The sequence below is a fragment of the Octopus sinensis genome, linkage group LG17 (assembly GCF_006345805.1).
Source record: "Octopus sinensis linkage group LG17, ASM634580v1, whole genome shotgun sequence".
NCBI lineage: Eukaryota > Metazoa > Mollusca > Cephalopoda > Octopoda > Octopodidae > Octopus > Octopus sinensis.
In genome coordinates, this window is record NC_043013.1 from 54,823,426 (window position 1) to 54,843,313 (window position 19,888).

Here is a 19,888-nt window from a genome sequence, read left to right on the forward strand (position 1 = left end):
GAATGCTGCAAAGAATAATTTTGTCTGATGTTCCAATGATGATGACAACAACAGCAATAACAACAATTATAATAATAAAGTAGATATATACATATATATATATATATACATATATATACATATACATATATATATATATATATACATATATATATATATAGACATATATATATATATATACACATATATATATATATATACATATATATATAAACATATGCATATATATATGCATATATACATACATATATGTACATACCTACATCTTTGTGTTCGACGATTTTTTGGTGTCCTGTATATGCAGGTATATATACATATAGATGTAGGTATGTACATATATGTATGTACATATGCATATGTTTAAATATTATTTTGTTATTATATGATTGTATGCGTGTGCATATATATATCTATATATATTCACTTTTGCATAAGAATCTATCGTCAACATTGTCACTTTAAATCTACTTCAGATAAAGAGGCACCATCTGAGTCAGTTCTTCTATGAGCAGGAGTTAGACGGCCATATTTCACTCGTTTGTCACATTTTAAATTTGATTCCTGTGGTTGGATGCCTTTCCTATCACCTACCTCTTTACAGAGTGTGTAATGCATGCATTTTGTCTTGGCACCAGCTTCAGTGAGGTTGCCTTGAACCTCATAAGTGTCCTCACTGCTCTATGATGTATTTCTTTTCCTCAAAGCAACATGACAGAGACAAAGAAGAGGAGAGCAAGAGAGCAATGATAAAAGAAAACCAGGATAGGTGAGTGAATGAGACATGAGGATGTCTCTACGAACTGAATGACTGGATTGGGAGATAGAGAGATACAGAGAGAAAGAGAGAGAGAGAGAGAGAGAGAGAGAGAGAGAGTGGGGAGACGATAATACTGGTGGGTAATACATTGAGGGAATGATGGATACCAATATGAAGGATCTTGGAAGACAAGAGAGTTATGACAGGAAATAAAGAAATGGTACTGATAAAGTATATGGAATACAAGACTATCTGATACCATCCTGTGATAGGAAGGAGCAGTAGTAATGTGGATAGGGGTAGGTAGGGGTTAAAATGGGTAGGTTCAATGCATTTCTTGTTACATGGGTGACATGATTTAGAGAAAGGGAAAACAAGGCGAAATAGAAATATATGATATATATGTATGTATGATGTATATAACTATATATATATATATATATATATATATATACACACATATATACACACATATATATATACACACATATATATGCATGTATGTATGTGTGTGTAACTGAAAGAAAAGTGGCCTGTAAAAGTATTGTCTTATGTTTCTCTGATTAGAGAAAGAGAGAAAAACAAAAGCCACAACAGGGCATAAAATCATACAGTTTGATCATTTTAAATATCTTCACAGCTTTGCATATTCAACTATAAAAACTTCTTTTCCAAAAAGTATTTTTTGTTAAAATCAAATGTTGTTGTCAAGGCCTGAAGACTTATAAAAAAATTTCTGATTTCACCTCATTAGCAGCAGATTCACCATTCTTTGGCATTCTTTCCAAATGTTCGTTAGCTGACCAACTTTAAAATTTTTAATGTTCAAATTTTTTTTCAGAAATGTTAATGTTAATTAATAAATTAGCTTGAAACATCTGGCTTCAAGTAACATATGTAACTGAAATAGATGAGGTTTCTAGATACATTGTCTTATAATGTTACCATAGAAACAGAATTGAAAGCCTAACAATGCAGAAAACAAAACATAGTTGCACTATCTCATACATCTTTACATCAAGTTCCAACTAGGAAAACATAACAATATTTGATTAATTTTTTTTTTTTTCAATTTTTTGAAAACAGCTTTTAATAAGTGAAAAATGATAAATGTTGAAGTATAAAATTGGAAAAGTGTCTATTTTGTTTTCTACATTATTCAGGTTTCCTCTGTTTCTTTTTAATAATTTATGTGAATGTGTGTGTGTGTGTGTATATATATATTTTTTCTTTTATCCTTTTACTTGTTCAGTCATTTGACTGTGGCCATGCTGGAGCACCACCTTTAGTCAAACAAATCACCCCCAGGACTTATTATATTGGTCTCTTTTGCTGAACCGCAAGGTTACAAGGACATAAACACACCAGCATCAGTTGTCAAGCGATGATGGGGGGAACAAAAACACAAACACACACACACATATATATAAATATGTATATATATATATATATATATATATATATATATATATATATATATACACACACACACACAATGAGCTTCTTTCAATTTCCGTCAGCCAATTCCACTCATAAGGCTTTGGACGGCCTGAGGCTATAATAGAAGACATTTGCCCAAGGTGCCACGCAGTGGGACTGAACCTGAAACCCTATGCTTAGTAAGAACACTTACATATACCCACAGAAAAAGCAGATGCAAAGTCATGTGTAGATTTAAGTACCCCAAATATATCTAAATAGAAATTCTTTTCTTTTGCCCTTATTTATAATTTTCACCTTGAAAGGTATTTTAATATGCTGGCCACTGATAAAATTTTTCCTAAAAAATTTTATTCTTATATTAGATGTATACTCTTTTTACTCTTTTACTTGTTTCAGTCATATGACTGTGGCCATGCTGGAGCACCGCCTTTAGTTGAGCAAATCAACTCCAGGACTTATTCTTTGTAAGCTTAGTACTTATTCTATCAGTCTCTTTTGCCGAACTGCTTAGATACAGGGACATAAACACACCATCATCGGTTGTCAAACAATGGTGGGGAGGACAAACACAGACACACATATATACATACACACATATATATACATATATACGACTGGCTTCTTTCAGTTTCCATCTACCAAATCCACTCACAAGGCTTTGGTCGGCCTTAGGCTATAGCAGACAACACGTGCCCAAGGTGCCATGCAGTGGGAATGAACCCAGAACCATGTGGTTGGTAAACAAGCTACTTACCACACAGCTACTCCTGCACCTATATATATATATATATATATATGTGTGTGTGTGTGTGTGTGTGGAGGTGCAATGGCCTAGTGGTTAGGGCAGCGGACTCGCGGTTGCAGGATCGCGGTTTCGATTCCCAGATCGGGCGTTGTGAGTGTTTATTGAGCGAAAACACCTAAAAGCTCCACGAGGCTCCGGCAAGGGGTTGTGATCCCTGCTGTACTCTTTCACTACTCTTTCTCCCACTCTTTCGTCTGTTGGCCTGCTCGCTTAGCCAGCAGGGTGGCGTCATTCGAAGGCTAAAACAATGCGAACGCATTGTGACCAGCGATGTGTAACAACATCTGATGGTCTGGTCGGTCATGTGATATATATATATATATATACACACACATACACACACGCACACATATAGATAGATAGATAGATAGATAGATAGATAGATAGATAGATAGATAGATAGATAGGTAGGTAGACAGACAGACAGACAGATAGATAGATGGTCACAGATATAAGTACACATGCATGTATATACGGTATTTTTACTTGTATATGTATAATCTGAAAAATTGTACTACAAATAATCTATAATCTTGGATTTTTCATTAAAACTTCAGTGAGGACATGTTCAGCTTCCAGGAACTTAATCTTCCAAATTACTTAATTTTCACCTCTGAAGAATCTTTGAAATTATGCCATGTCAAAGAAAGGTGTTTATTTTCATTGCTGCCAGTATCTATAACCCATGACCATCCCCACTACATTTGTGGTGGTTGTTTTTTAAAAGTTTTCCGTACAGATATTTAGAACATAGTAACTATATTCTGCTCAAACTGGTTTATTTCCTTGCTGATAAGAATATAATGACTGAACTGTTCATTCACATATGCTTCTTCTCAACATTTTCTTTCAAATCTATGGAAAAATCTGTAGAATAAAAAGATAAAACAAAGAAGAAAATAGAAAAGAAATGGCAAACAGTGGTTTCTTCCATTATGCAAAAACAAGAGCTTGTTATTTTCATTTTTAGGGTTAGTTCACCTCTTTCACCCCAGGCTCCTCTCACTAATGTTTTTATTCAAAAGAAGCTGTGTCCAGTTCACTCAGATTTAACAAAATATTATCAAGAAAAGGCATCAGCTGGTCTTTCATATTTAAATTCTCAGGATGTATCAGCTTCGCTTCTTATTCTTTTGCTGCACTGGTTCTAACCCTCCCTCCATTTCGACCCTACCTCCAAATTCTTATTTGATATTTGCTGCGAAGTTGTTCCCCAAATTTCCTCTTCTTACTTAAACGCTATCTAATTTCAAGTTTAAACAAATCAGAGCTGTTTTATCGTGTTGTCTGTTTAAATTGAAGATAATCTGAGTTTGTATTGGATGTGTTAGTGTAATGAGAACCACTGGAAAAGTACGAGAAACTAGACTGAGACTTTCTGTTATCAAGTGGAATCAAATATATATCAAAACAATCATTAAACAGTTTTTGTGAATGTCTTTATATAGGTGAAAGTATGAATAACACCACTGCCCAACACTTGTGTAATACAGCACCAATGAAATATTTGATTTACAACTGCAGCCTGACCTGTTATCTCAGCTGTTAATTACTAGATATAAACAAAAAAAAAATAAGTCCTTGTGTGGGCCATGGGAAGCTAATTCTGTGTAGAAATACTTGAAATGAACTGTAAAATGTGTGGAAAATAACAGATGATAACTGGAGTGTTTAAGAGTTTTTGTTTGTTTCGTTTTAAAGTATGTAAATTGAAAATTTAAGGAAATTAAATAGGGATTTAATTTTGATACAGTTTCGAAATATATAACAATGAGGAATGTTGTTAGTTTACGTAGGATGTAGAAGTATAAATTATTAGTTTTCCATTATGAGATGGAAGTGTTAATTATAGATAAAGAATTAGAGGACTGGTGGAGAATCTAGTCTCATTGGATGAATTTACTAAAAAGCTCAAATTCAAATATTATAGCAGATACAGTCTAAACCTCCAGAATTGGTAACAATCATAATACATGAGTCAAAATGAATGATTGTGAGTTCAAATCTAGCTTGAGCATCTAACAATAGGCCAACATTGAGGGATATTTCTTTATAAAGCAGGCTTATACGAGTAATGAAGCTAAAATTTTATCAACAATGACATATCCAAACAGACTCAGACATATATACCTATCTACACACACACATGCATGTATTAAATGCCTATACATACACACATGCACATACATCTATATATGTATATAAATATATACACATTAAACACACACACACTCAGATATAATGGCATGGGTAGAGTTAGATAATAACATAGGTAGAGTTGACTATAAACTATTCATTTCTCCACCAAAAGAAGAAAAATAGGAATTATTTCCCTAAAGAGAAATTAGATGAAAATAATGTTAAATAGAATCATACCAAGTAAAAATCTAAAAAAAAGTATAAATAAATTAAAATAAAAAAGATGTTTTCAACATCAAAAAGTTTGAAAGAAAATGTACCATGAAAATGCAACAAACATCAAGACAGGAAGCAAGATATGCCATAATTAGCACAGAATTAATTAAATATTAGCAACCAATTTGATTAGTAGTGAAACCATTTTTCTATATAAAGTTATTAAATCTGTGAAAATAGAAATGAGTTAGAGCTGTAGGGAAAAACTGCTGCTGTTGAGAAGAAGAGAGAAAAACATATGCAGAAGAAATGTTAAAATGAAAGTGAAACCGAGAATGTATAGATGGTAGTTGTGGATGTTGTTAGTATTATCTTTGACATTAGAAGACTGTCATTCATAGTTTTATTATTTTTGTGTCTTTTCCTGTTGTTGACAATTTTTAAATAAGTTTGATTGAAATTTTTGATTTTGAACTCAATTTTAATGGTATTACTGGTACCCGTGACGGTGGCACGTAAAAAGCATCCACTACACTCTCGGAGTGGTTGGCGTTAGGAAGGGCATCCAGCTGTAGAAACTCTGCCAGATCAAGATTGGAGCTTGGTGCAGCCATCTGGTTTGCCAGCCTTCAGTCAAAATCGTCCAACCCATGCTAGCATGGAAAGCAGACGTTAAACGATGATGACTACAACAAACCACTGCCATCTCTCAGACTGAAATTTTGTTTAATTGGTAAAAGAACTGTTTACACCTGTAGTAAATAGAGAGTGATAACAGGATGAACTGAAAAAGGTGTTAAAGGAAGCTCTGACTGAGGAAGTATAGCACATAACCAAGGGAAACTGTTGCGTGCAAAAACTCTTCTTGGCTCCATTCTCCTTCTTACAATGAATCAGTTAAAGTTACAAAGCAATGAATAAGAGAGAAGAAAATATCTGACATGAAAGAAGCAAACATTTATGGCTAAATTATTCAATGGCTTACAATAGGTCAGTAAGTTTGTAGACTCTTTGTTCCCATCTATTTTTAGTATGTTTACATACACATGTGTGTGTGTGTGTGTGCACGTATGTATGAATTTGTGGTAAATGTGAAAGTACATTTATGGATGTTTAGGCATGTACATTCTAATGTCAGAGAGAAAGGGAGAAAGAAAAAAGATGGAGGGAGATAAAGTGAGAGAACAGAGATGGCCAGGGAGAGAAGTGTTTGATTTAAAATGCTATGGCTAATGGATTGTTGTCATGAAAAACCAAATAAAAAAAAAAGAAAAGAAAAGAAAAGAAGGAAAGTATTTCATTAGAGAAACTGTGATACGAAATGAAACTAGCTGAAGGCTACAGTCAAAGCCAGTATTTCTTATTAAAGAAGACCATCATAGCAAAACATTGCCAATGTCTTCTTAGTAAATGCTGGCAAGATTCCTTCACCAGTCTGTATTATTCCATTAATGCTGTTAAATCCATTAGTAAAATACTACTACTAGTAGTAAGTAATCACTGCTGTTAGACATTAATTACTCAATCATTACAAATGAAAAGTAAAACAATAACAAAATAAACCCAAAATTAGACAAAAGAAATTTTTCTTCTCAGTTGTTCGGTTTAACTTAATTGTCCAGCACTATTGCTATTTTATCCCATCATCCAATTTGTGTCCAATGAACTTTATACAAGTGAAGAGCGAATAACATTTTCTTTTTAGATTCCTGACAGCCTCAATTAAGAATACAGCAATAACATTTAACCACGTTAAAACTCAATGACTTCTCATTCTGTCAGAAGAGAGTCAGAGAAGATAGTGAAAGTAGAAAGAGGGGAAGTAAAAAGAAGCATGTTAAGAAAGGGAGAAAGAGGAACAGAAATGGAAACAGAAGGAGAATGAGAAAGCAATGAATACCATTCCAAAAACTCTATCATCCACTGGTCACCTATGGTGTGCCGGTATGTATGAAGAAGCTCTTAGCTGAACCTGTAACAACCATTCTATCTTTTGTCCATTTCAATAAAAGATGAAACAAAACAAAATAGAAAAGAAAAGGGCTGATTCTTGTACACAATATAATAATTTCCCTTTAAATTTCAGCAAATTTCACCCCTATCATATCATAGTTGAATTGTGGTTTTGAACATTACTTTTATATGTGAAATAACATGTTCCCCCTCACATTATTCAATGAAATTCAAAAGATAGCTTCTTCTCATTTCATAAAGTTTCAATCAACACAATGACCAACTCAAACCATAGTTTTGTCGGCATTGACTACAGCATTGTTGCTTTGAGCTGCTTCTTTCCTCAGTACAATGACAATAATTTAAAGTAACTCTTTTGATCTTTCACCACTAATTCATGCAAAAAAATTACTATTTAAACAAGCATTGATTATAACAAAAAATACCTAAAAACTGCAAACATTATTTCTGGAATTATTTTGATTTTTGTTCCCAACCATTTCTATAACAGAATAGCTAAACCCCTCACATCAATCATAATCCAGGCAATATCTAATATAAAAGAGTTCAAAAAGGGGTTAATAGAGTTGAGTTTATATGTTGTTTATGGTGTCTAAAGCCTATAGACTAGACCAGTTCCACAAGGGACTACAAAATGAAATCATGTGAACTTACACTAATTTTTAGGGTAAAAATCTGATTACGAGGAGACTTTTTTTCTTGACTCAATTTACTTCACAGAATTTCATCAATGAATAGCTTTCAAGTGATATTTTATTAACTGACTTCCATTGATAATTAGAAAACATCTGACAAGTTATTCTTAATTAAAATTTAACCAGTAATAACAAAAATAAAAAAATATTTTTAGCTCGACCTATCTTCCTTCTAGTAAATATATATTCTCATAAAATGTGCAACTACAACAGCTACAAGACAGCTATAAACATCAGAATTTCACATTTACTTCTGGTAAATATTAAATGGTGTTACCTCATGCTAATGTTGAAAGAAAAATCATTTTTTTCTCGCATTAATCTTTTTGATATCAACCCAACTGAGACCACCTCTGCTTCTTTGATACAAAACCTCTAAAAGAGTTCATTCTTAAATTAAAACCTTCCATTAATATTTAATACCAGAAACTTTAGTTATGCTTCTGACTAAATATACAATTTAATGAAGAAAAATCAGTTATTTTGCTGAATACTTCAAATTTCTTGTTTATTTTTTAAAAATTCAACCAAAACACGCTGGCAGTGTGTTTCTTTAGAAATTTGGTCATTGAGATATTAATACTTAACAGTGAATCAAATGTAACTGATTACTAAGAGTAAGTTAATTCTTTTAGATAAAGAAGTTTGTCCAATACCAGTGAGGGAAGTCACTTAACAAATTATTTTGAAGTAAATACAGTTGTAGATAACAGCATGTGATATAAGACTAAAACTCCTTAGATTAAAATATCTACAGACAGAAAAGAGAGATTGAAGGTTACGTTGGTATTAATATTTCTGTCATTGTCTCACAGGCATTGGTCTTCTTTCTCTCACCAAGTTAGTTTTGAGTTCACTGTATTACAAACTATTATTTATAGCTGTATTTGCTTCAAGATGCACTGTTAACTGATTTATTTACATATTTCTACATTTATTTGAAACGTAAATACTAGATACTGCTTCACAGATTCTACATTGCATTCAAAAAATTCCTGTATTTGCTTAATGCTTTCTCAAAAACTTCTGTTTCTTTCCCCAATATCTTTCACTCACTACGATCATCATCATCATCATTTAATGTCCATTTTCCCTGTTGGCATAATTTAATAGATGCAGACTAGCCTGAGGACAGCACCAGGCTCCATTGTCAGTTTTGGCTTGGTTCCTATGGCTTGATGCCCTTCTTAAAGCCAAACACTTTACAGAGTGCACTGGGGTCATTTTACATGACAGCAGCACCCTGTACCATTTAAACCAGGCAATCATTAACTTTTAATTACTTGCTAATTACTCATAAGAAAAGTTAGCAGGTAATATTTTCTCAGTGTTTCCTACTGGTTTTCATTGATATTTTTTATTCCTCACAAAGACAGGGCACATCTTAGAGACAAAATCCAGAATTATTGGGGAGGGTCCTTGTGGCTCAGAAGCTCACTTCACAGCCACAAGGACTCAGGTACAGTCCCATTGCAGGAGATTTTTTGTTAAATGTCTTCTACTGTAATCTCAGGCTAACCAATGCCTTAAACTGTACTGAAGCTCATTGTGTGTGTGAATGCTTGTCTTGACATTGTGCAATAGTTCGAAACAACAAGAGAAAATCTATGTCAATAAATTCAGTCTGACCAATGCTAGTATAGATAGGTGGGGATTAAAATGATGATGATGATGATGATGATGTCTTGTTTCAGAATCAATCTCAGATAAAACTTTACCCCCAGAAAGCAAAGTATAGATCAATTTCATTGACAAGTTTCTTTACAACCTCTCCATATCTGATTCTAAACTTCTAATATTATCTTCCATGCTTGACTTATCCTATTTTTGTCCTGTTCGCAATGTCTCAAAGTTTCTGGGTAACCAGCCAGCCAACCAACCAACCAGTTACTGAGACAGTCAAGTGTCCTTGTAATGGAAGCACCACAGAACCAGTAACTTCTTAACAACAAATTGTCCGATACTACCTTATCTTCTCTCTCTCTTCTCTTTTTTCCTCTTTTCCTTGCTTCTCATCTTTCTCTTCTCTATAATACTCATCTATTCCTGCTGCAGCAGCAGCAAATGTCATTTCGGGAACAACAGACTTAACTCCTCCTCTCATAAGGCAGACCACTTCTTTTATTCTTGCTTAAAACTAATCTGCAATAATTTCCTTGGTGGTAAAAAAAGGCGGACAAAGAAATCACAAACATAATACATCACATGCTGCTGCTGCTGCTGCTACAATCACAATCACTACATCAACAACATTAGCTTTCTGGCCATCTCCATTCTGATCTCATTGGCCAACTTATCATTCAGCCAGTTCTTTCAGTATTTCGTTTCCGTTTGGGCAGGGTGTGCGTGGGGGCAGTGTCAGGGCATTGGCAGTCTCAATTTCCACCAACAGATTCTCCTCCTCCTCTTCCCTCGGGCCTTTTGTCTTCTGATATTTGCTTCTCCATCCTTTTCACTCAACCATTCTACTATCACCCAATCCAGTCTTAATTACTCACACACTCATACATTCATGGAACAACTTCATCGACCCCTTCCGTTACAAAAATGGGTCTGTTCATAACTGTTACTGGCTACATTCATATCTTTTGTCTTTTACTTGTGCCATCCTGGGGCCCAGCCTTGTAGAACTGTTGGTCAAAGAAATCAACCCCAGTGCGTATATATCTTTTTTTTAAAGCCTGGTATTTATTCGATTGGTCACTTTTGACAAACAGCTTGGTTATGAGGATGTAACCACACCAACACCGGATGCAAGCAGTAGTGGGAAACAAACACAGACACAAAGATACACATATAGAAAACACTGGGTCATAAAAAAAAATTTTTGTCATGCTATTTAAACTTTTTCAGCTGATTTAGGGTAACTTTAGGTTGCTGAATCTGACATCAGTTTTCAGACAGCACGTGTAGTTTTTTAAGTTATTCACAGCATCAGCTTTTGCAACCAATTGACAAAGTAGTTGGCCATTTGCTTTCGATTTTCATTCAAATACTAATCACTGAAACAAAAATAAATTGCCACACCAGATGAGGATTTATTTTACTTTGTTATTGCTGTAATTATGATAAAGTTCTCCTCGCAGTAGGCTGTTGATATTAGGTTATAGTAAGCCACTCGGATTCCCTTTTCTTGATAACTGCTAATGATGTTAAAACAAAGCACATCAAATAAAAGAGCCAAGTTATATGAAAAGTAGTTTAGTAGTAAGTTTAGGTATTTATTAAAGTGATCAATGTTTGAAATTTAGAGATGGAAAAATTGTTTCATGACAGCCATTGTTTCAGTACATTCCATAATAATTTCAATGATTTTTTGTTTTTAGAAATATGTTTTACAGCCACATTTACTGTTGATTAATTTTATATTTTTTAGTTTACTGATAGGCTTCCTTGAGGGTTGATTTAGGTTATTACTGTACATAAGAGCAGAAAAGTTTGTGTTAATCACCTGATCAGCTTTTGTTACATGTGGGGAAAATTTACACCAAAATCTTTTTAATTCTTACAAGCTTTACTTTGGGTGCAGAGTTGGGGACCAAGATAAACTGTGGGCCCCTCATGTTTGTCATGAATTTTCACATTACTGTAATTTTGATAGCAGTATAATAATGATAGCGCAAAAACATGATGTGCTAGAGTAAAAATGATTGCAGATTTGGAATCAGCACTCATGAATTACCTATGATTACCATTTCATCTAAGAGTAGCAAATATTTTGTGGCTTAGTGTAATAGATACACACATATATATATATATATATATATATATATTATATATATATATATATATGGCAGGTTTCTTTCTGCTGCTGTCAACCAAATCCATTCACAAAGTTTGGTTCAGTCTGGCACTACAAGAGAAGATATTTGTCTAAAGTGCCACGAGGTGGAATTGAACTGGGAACCACATGGTTAGGAAGGGAACTGTTTAACCATACAGCTAACACTGTTTCATTTCCTTATCAGGTTGTATGTCAGACACATTGAATCTCCTCCTATCATTCCGTTTCAAGTGGGAAAACCACCAGCAATATTTAGATACATTTTAGAATAAATCACAATTGAAATTGTTGGGAATAAATTCATCAAGTTACTTTCAGAGATGCTAAATTCGAAATTCTTGTTTTAGTCCTTTGGTACCAGCCATGGTGGGGCCACAGTCTTTAAGGATGATTTTAGTCAAATACATAACTTCCCTACCCCCATGGGGATTAGTCTGATCTTTATATTATTATTGATTTCTATTTATTGAATGGCTGAGTTTACCTTTGGGGAGTTAACTGCCCTCAGGAAGGAAATGGCACCAGAGGGAATTTACTCTGCTACTCAGTTTTTTTTTCTCTCTCTCTCTCTCTCACACACACACACACACACACTCACACACACACACACACACACACACACTCACACACACACACACACACACACAGAGCAAAGGTTTCTGTTTAGCAAATTCCAATTACAAGGTAATGGTCAACTCAAATCTTTGGTAGATGACTGCTTAAGGTGCTGCATGCTAAAACTGATCCTGAAACCACATGGTAGCACAGTGACCTTTTTAACCACTCAGCCTAATCTGTTCTCATTATATCAATTATAATCTATCCACTTTGAGTTGTAAGCCTGACCCAGAGACGCAATTCAATAATTGCAGTGGTCAGTTTTGAACTCATGGCTAACATGGTCAGGAGTCAATAGGGGAACCTGTATGTATGTTAGAAATAACAAGCACATCCTCCTGAAATCACCCCCAACAGTGTTACCATAGATATATGATGCTTGAGAAAATAAGATGGCATGGTCATGGAAGGAATATCTTTGATTGTTTCAGTCAAGACTGACAGCGAAATAAACAACAGCAATAACATTAATGTGCCGACCATTGTAGATCACCTCCAGATTTGCCTGTCGTACATTCTGACACAGATTGTGGTGCCAAATGGGAACAGAGAACTCTTCAGATAATAATTAGAGTTCTATAGACTGAAATAAAGTACAGTATCACTCGTTTTCTCCAACGCCAAAACATTGATCTATTGCCAAGAATATAAGCTACTCATATTTGTATTAAGGTCTTTTATAAAGAAATTCAATTTTAGGCAGAACTTTTAAATGTCAAAGTTCATATTATATATCGTTACTAATTTTCATTGATATAGAATATATTATCATTATACTTAGAAAAAAAAAGAATGAAACATTAATAGAATCTCAATTGAATAATGGTTCGAGATGGAAGAGAGGTAGAACATGGCAGCAGCAAAGATAGAGTTTCAAGTAAACATCAAGTTGAAAATATGCCAATTTTCTGTGTGATTTTCAGGCTCATTACTGTCATGCTGATCATGATCATAATTATAGTGAAATATCTGGAAACTGATAGTTTAGTGGCCCAGCTCAGATAGCATCACTGATTAGCTATTATTTCATGTAGTTGATGCTTGTAAATAAGTAGATTTATAATCAAAACAGTCAAGATTTGGAGTGGAAATGTACCACACAACAAACTAACCGAGACAATTGACAAAGCTGATAAAATTACAAACAATGGAATTGTAAAATGTCATGGCTGCACAAACCAGAATAAATAGAGTGCAACTTGTTGTTGTTCACAACACAATCTTGAAATAAAGATGCCAAATTGTTGGGCCTCAGCTTATACCTAAGAACTAACCAAATAGCAATTATCTAGTAATTAAGACTGTTACACAACTTACTATTACACCCAACAGTTGTCAATGATACAGACTGTTGTGATTTATGGCTTAAATGACAAATCCTGTGAAAGGAAACCAGTTTTAAAACTACATTACTGCAGCAAAATCATTTGAATTACTGGAAATTTATGGAGGAAAGGACTGCCAATTGGCAAAAAAAAGGCAATGAAAATATAAAATATAACTAATATTTTTGTCAGGGAAGGAGGCACAGTGCTTTTATTATGTTTTGGGGAGGGAAGTGTCTTCTTTGATTTAGGCTTTGTAAAATATAATGTGTACTTTTGATTCATTTTGAGAGGACTGAAGGGAAACCAAAGCCAGAAATGAGACTGTTTACTTTTCAAGTGTGATGTTTAAAACCTACTTTTGCCAAACTTTTAAGGAATAAATTTCCATATTGGAAGAAATATCATCAATGAAAGTGAATCAGTAGAAATGATGCTGGCGTTTTTGATGCTTTGAATAGTTTTGTCCTTTTACTTCAGCTTAAACTGGTCCTCTGCCAGTTACGATAATAAGGGTTCCTGTTGATCTTATCAATGGAACAACCTGCTCATGGAATTAATGTGGCTGTGAATGCCAGAGACATGCATGACCTTTAACATACTTCTCGGGGAGATTCAATGTGGCACAGAATGTGACAACAGTGGCCCTTTGAAATACAAGTGCAACTTATTTTTGACAACTGAGTGGACAACAACAATGTGAAATAAAGTGTCTTGCTCAGAGAATTGAACCCATGAGCTTACAGTCGTAGGCTGAATAGCCTAACCGATAAGCAGTGCACCATCACAACTTCAGCTTAGACTTCAGAAAGTTCAGCTGTGAATTGCTTGGATGGCTCCTGTAAGATCAGCATTAGAAATAGAAAGAAAGAAAGAGACAGAGAGAGAAAAGGGGAGACAGAGAGAGAGGGAGATAATTGTTTTGTGTACTCTACGTTTACATGTAATATCATGTATAATATCATGTATACACATGCCTACATACACACACAAGAGGCACTCCATGAAAGGCACTCACCTAACTGTGTAGAAGTCATCAAAAGAGGTTTTCCACTAAGAAATCATTTGTACATGGTAGGGAGCAAAAGAAGGGAACACAGGAAGTTTGGGGAGAGTTTTAGTGTGTGTGTGTGTGTGTGTGTGTGTGTATGTGTGTGTGTGTGTGTGTGTGCGCTCTGTTGGAAATAAAATGGACAGCAAATATTGTTGTTATTATCAACAAGTATGACTCTTTAATGACCGAAACAGATTGATTAGTGATGGAGAGGGGGAGGAGGAAGGATAGTAAATTCAACTTGGGTGTTGGGAGGAGGTTGATGAGTGGCATAGAGGGGGGAACTTACAGGAATGGAGGAGAAGAGAGATTTTGATCCAGAGAAAATAAATGCTTTTGGTGTTGATGTGGAGGTTAGAGAGATGAATGGAGGTGAGGATGGGGTTTGTATAAAACTGCCAACATCACCTTTTTAGAAAGAAGTTAATGTATTGTGTGGGTGGAGTCTTAACAAATATGATTGAGTCTGAGAGGGTGAGAGAGGAATATAAGATTGGATGGCAATGAAAGGCGGCGGCAGATAGGTAACCATTGGAAGCACATTGAAGAATCTAGGTGTAGAGGGGATTGACTGTAATTCCTTTTAGGAGACCTTTTCACTTCTTTGAAAAGGAATATTTTGGTGAAGAAGGAGAAGAATAAGCCCTGACCCGTGCATTGCCTTTAACCCCTATGCTGACTCTTTTGAGTAGGTTTGTTGGAAGAAATTTATAGAGACAGAAGAAATAGATTCATTCATCAAATGAACTTTATCAGACAGAGAGAGAGAGAGAGAGAGAGAGAGAGAGGGAGAGAGGATATGATGTCTAAGTGAAACTAAGGTGAGACCAAGGCAGCAGGTTATGCTAAAGACAAAATATCTGTAATCTGAAGAGAATGGTTGATGGAGGAAAGATGATAGTTGGGTCATCAATTTACATTTAATAATGCTAAACAATGATAGAAACTCAATGTTTAGTTTTTCTGTCGAGTTAGTGGAAGGATTTGTGAGAAACCGATTTTCTTCCATGTCCATCAACTCTGCATTGCCTAATCTAAAATATAGCTTTGTAATAACAAAGTTATTCTATTAATGGCATTTTTCTTTATACAGAGTGGATCCAAAAGTCACTCAGGTTTAAAATCCAATGCTTCTGATTTATTCTTGTGAGGATTCTTGAAGAAGCCCGTGCACAGCAATCGTCCAAGGAACCATCCACAGCAGAAATTTGGAGTCTGAAACCGATTGTTTCGTAAACTCTCATAGAACTTACTCAAAAAAGGGACCCAACTTCACAAATGGAGGGTTCTGTGTACCCAATGTTTTTATTTTTTTATTTTTGAGTAAAATAAATTTCTATTTATTGTTCAAAATTAATGATGAAAGTCAGAAATAATAGCCTCTTAGCTTCTGGGTGAGTTTTGGCCCAGCCTGTTTTCAAACAAATATCACTTGGTGAACTTTTGTGTTATATTCACAGAAAGTATTTTATGATAGAAATCTAGAAAGTGTATTCTTTATTTTCTAGTTTCATATACTGCATCCAGCCATAAAATTCACACAAAAACTGACATTGGAGGATGACGCAGTTCTCTAACCCATTGGATCCTGTTGAATCAATGAATCCATTCCGGCATGGAAGAAATACGTTAAAAGATGATGATGGCAACAACAATGACAATGATGATGATGATGATGATGATGAACTAGCAGCCATAACCAAGCAATTGACAACCCCCTCACCACTGAAGTATCCTCTTTTCATTATAAATTACTCGTCAGTTAATTTGAACTGCATTTAAATAAAATATTACAAAATTGTCTCTACTGTTCTTTTATTATCTTTATATATGGCACTTATGATTATTGTCCTTTTGGCTATCCATAATGTACACAGCTTTATATTTCTTTTGTTCATTTTCTCTTTTACTCTGGCAAGGATTACATGAAAATGAATTTCTATAAACGCACATCATTAGAATTTATTCATCACAACACACCCACATATAAATTGGTACATACATATATACAAGCAGCAGTTTCTATGTATATATTGGTACCAACACACATCTTCTCACTGTAGACACACTGATCTGAGAACAGAATAATGAATTCATTGTCAGTGTTGCAAATAGACACTATTACTTCCATATACATAACTAACACATTTACAATTGTCACTGAAAGTCATTACTAACAAACCACCTGCATCTTTCATGTAATTCTAAAGTGATTCATTTAATATTCAATAATTAATCAATAAAACAATCAGCTGGAAGTGAATCATTAAAAGAATTAAGACAAGACTTGGGAATTACTGAACATTTAGAAAAGGAATAAAATGTTGTAAACCATAGAGTTCAGTAGGATCTGAGCTATCAAATAAAATGCTAATTCAAAGAACTGAGACAACCATTATTGTTCGCAATCTTGGAATCACTGATGTAGATGTGTCGATGCTTTTAAAAAGAAACAATCCAAATTTTGTAAACAGAGCTGAAAAGAATTACTTTAAAAGAATTATTTTAAAAGCTCTGTTATTTTGAGTTTTAAATGTGGAATACCAGAATTTATATAAATTTTCTAAAAGAATCTAAGAATTCTATAACCATTCTCCATTATTTTAGAAAAGGAACAAAACAGAATATCTTTATAAGCTTATTATTACCAAAATAAAACAAAACAAAAATAAAGTTAATTGCGAAGAGAATTAATATAAACAAGTTTTAAAGTTTGAAGATCAAACACCTATGTAGTTAAACTTGAAAAAGAGATGGTTTTAGTTTTCAATCAAAGATAGTAGCCAGTAGTCCATAAGTCATGACCAATATAATTGAATAAACTCCAAAAGCTAGTGATTTACATATGAAATATTATAATTCTTTCCCATTCTTTGAGTTTATTTTTGAAATAAAATATTAGATCATAGAAAATAGAAAACTTTAAAGAATTGTTGTGAAGTCTTACTTTGTTTATTTATTTCAAAGATAAATAATATGTTGTTGCTTTATCAAGAACTGTTTTCTTTGGAAATTGAAAAACAATTTTTGCTTATTTAATTACATAACTACAGCAATATTAGTCACTAATGAGTTTGTTTAAAAGTGAGCAAATGATAACAAATTAGCATCAGTTAAAAATTATTCTTTATATATTTCAATGTCAAAAAATATCTTAATTCAAATTAGTGAGTTGAAATCTAATTTTCAAATTAACTTTTGAAATAATATATTCAAAACTGTAAGCAAATCAGAAGTGTTACAGTTCAAAACTCATTGAAGATTTGTGGAAGTACAATGGCTGAGTGAACATGTTGGACAATGGATTTATATATTGCAAGCTCAAACCTGGAGAGTGTGGTCCTATGTATTTCTAATCAGGGGGGGGGGTCACCAAAGTGCTTGGTGCAGGGATTACGGTGAGAATGAAGAAGTGGAAGGCAATCCAGTAAGCAGTGGAATAACTGAAACACACAGGCACTTGTGAGTGTGAAAGAGGACAGAATTAGATTTGAAAATGCTACAAGTGACTATGACAGAGGGGAAGAAGAAGAAGTAGGAGGCGATGTAAGAAACAGTGGGAGAAGAATGAGCAATGCAGGAATATAGATCCTGCTTGAAATAGGAGCAGGCAATGGAGTGAAATATTACCAGGTGGAACACTTGTATGTGGAACCCACACAGAGGATCCAAGTTCTGATTCATGGTCTCTATGATGTCCTCCCAATCTCATCTCACTGATTTATATAAGGCTTAGTGAAAACGTGTGTCCTTTGTATTCTAAGACAGTGACCCTTGTGCACATCCTAAGCAGCTGCTCCAAGTGCTAGGGGTTGGAGCATTATATATATATATATATGTAGTAAGCATGCATGCACACCTACATGTGCAGTGATAAGAACTGACTTGGATCATGACGATCTATCCAACCCATGTCAGCAAGGAAAGTAGAGGTAATAAGATAAGGATGATTCATTTTTAATGTATGGATACAGAAGTATCTATCGATTCTTGTTGGATGTCATTTGAGAAAGGTGCTGCTAGCCATTGTAGAACATATATAATTGAAAGCAAATTCCATCTTCATTCTTTAACTTTTGTACCAACTTTGGGAAATAATCAGCTAAACTTTACAATTTTTGAAACATTATTAGAATTCTTTTTAGATTCTGAGGTCTTTGATACACGTCACTAATTGGTGTAACTGATGTGGCAAAGCAACGTCTTGTGATGGTGGCAGGGGATGTGGTGTAGTACTTTACTGGATAATTACCATTGGGTCTATGCTGGGAAACTATCAGGGATATTTTGTTGAGGATCTCATTGAGGTGTATTAAGATATACATATCTCACTAAGACCAACTTGACCTTTCATTCTTTTAATGGTTGTGGAGTGGGGAGGCGAAGGAAAGTGTGTTAAATTAATGCAAAACATGTCTTATTGTGTCTGGTATCTGACTCAGCTCTCTGAATTCAAACTTCAATGCCTTCAGCAACACTGTTGTGATATTGGAATTCCCTTCCCCTTGGATAGCATCAGTGGCATGGAATGACGAAACTTACATGCATAGGAAACTGCCAGAAGAACTTCATAAGTACAGAAATCTATGGCCAGCCCAGACTGAAGAGAGCCCTGGAGTATATAGTATTTCAGTTTATCTCCTGGAGATATTTGTTTTTGTTTTTTATAGTTGAAACAGCTGTAGAGTTTATAATGAAATTACGAAACATCTGTGAAATCTTTCTGTTTTTATCTATTCTGAATGAATTGAACTTTATCGGTAAAAGAATATAATTTATTTATGATACTGACATACACACATATTGTACATGCAAACATACACGTATTCAGAGGTTGGACAAAATAATGGAAACACCTAGCATCATAGCATCATAATTTTGAAATATCTATAAAACCGTCAAAAGCCTGTTTGATTTTTATGTTTTTTGATTTATTATTAGTGTTGCTTAATATGTTTTGCTAAAATTGCCGTTTCTTTTCAGATATCAGAAAAAGGTAATTAAAATCCATTGAAATGACAGCTATTGGACTTTCAAAGAAGTCAAATTGATGGTGCTCATATAGAAGATGCTAGCGT

General features: G+C 34.2%; 1 protein-coding gene and 1 long non-coding RNA gene across 9 annotated transcripts in view; one reads left to right on the forward strand and one right to left on the reverse strand.

The window, feature by feature from the left end:
• LOC118766807 overlaps window positions 1-16,613 on the forward strand; it is a 71,651-nt gene extending 55,038 nt beyond the window's left edge. For both annotated transcript variants that reach the window (XR_005002723.1, XR_005002724.1), the window contains one exon: window positions 16,319-16,613. This is a non-coding gene — a long non-coding RNA (uncharacterized LOC118766807). The remainder of the gene's footprint in view (window positions 1-16,318) is intronic.
• The window catches only part of LOC115220760 (thrombospondin type-1 domain-containing protein 7A), a 1,292,425-nt gene that overhangs the window by 860,132 nt on the left and 412,405 nt on the right, over window positions 1-19,888 (reverse strand). The gene's annotated exons all lie outside the window — the stretch shown is intronic.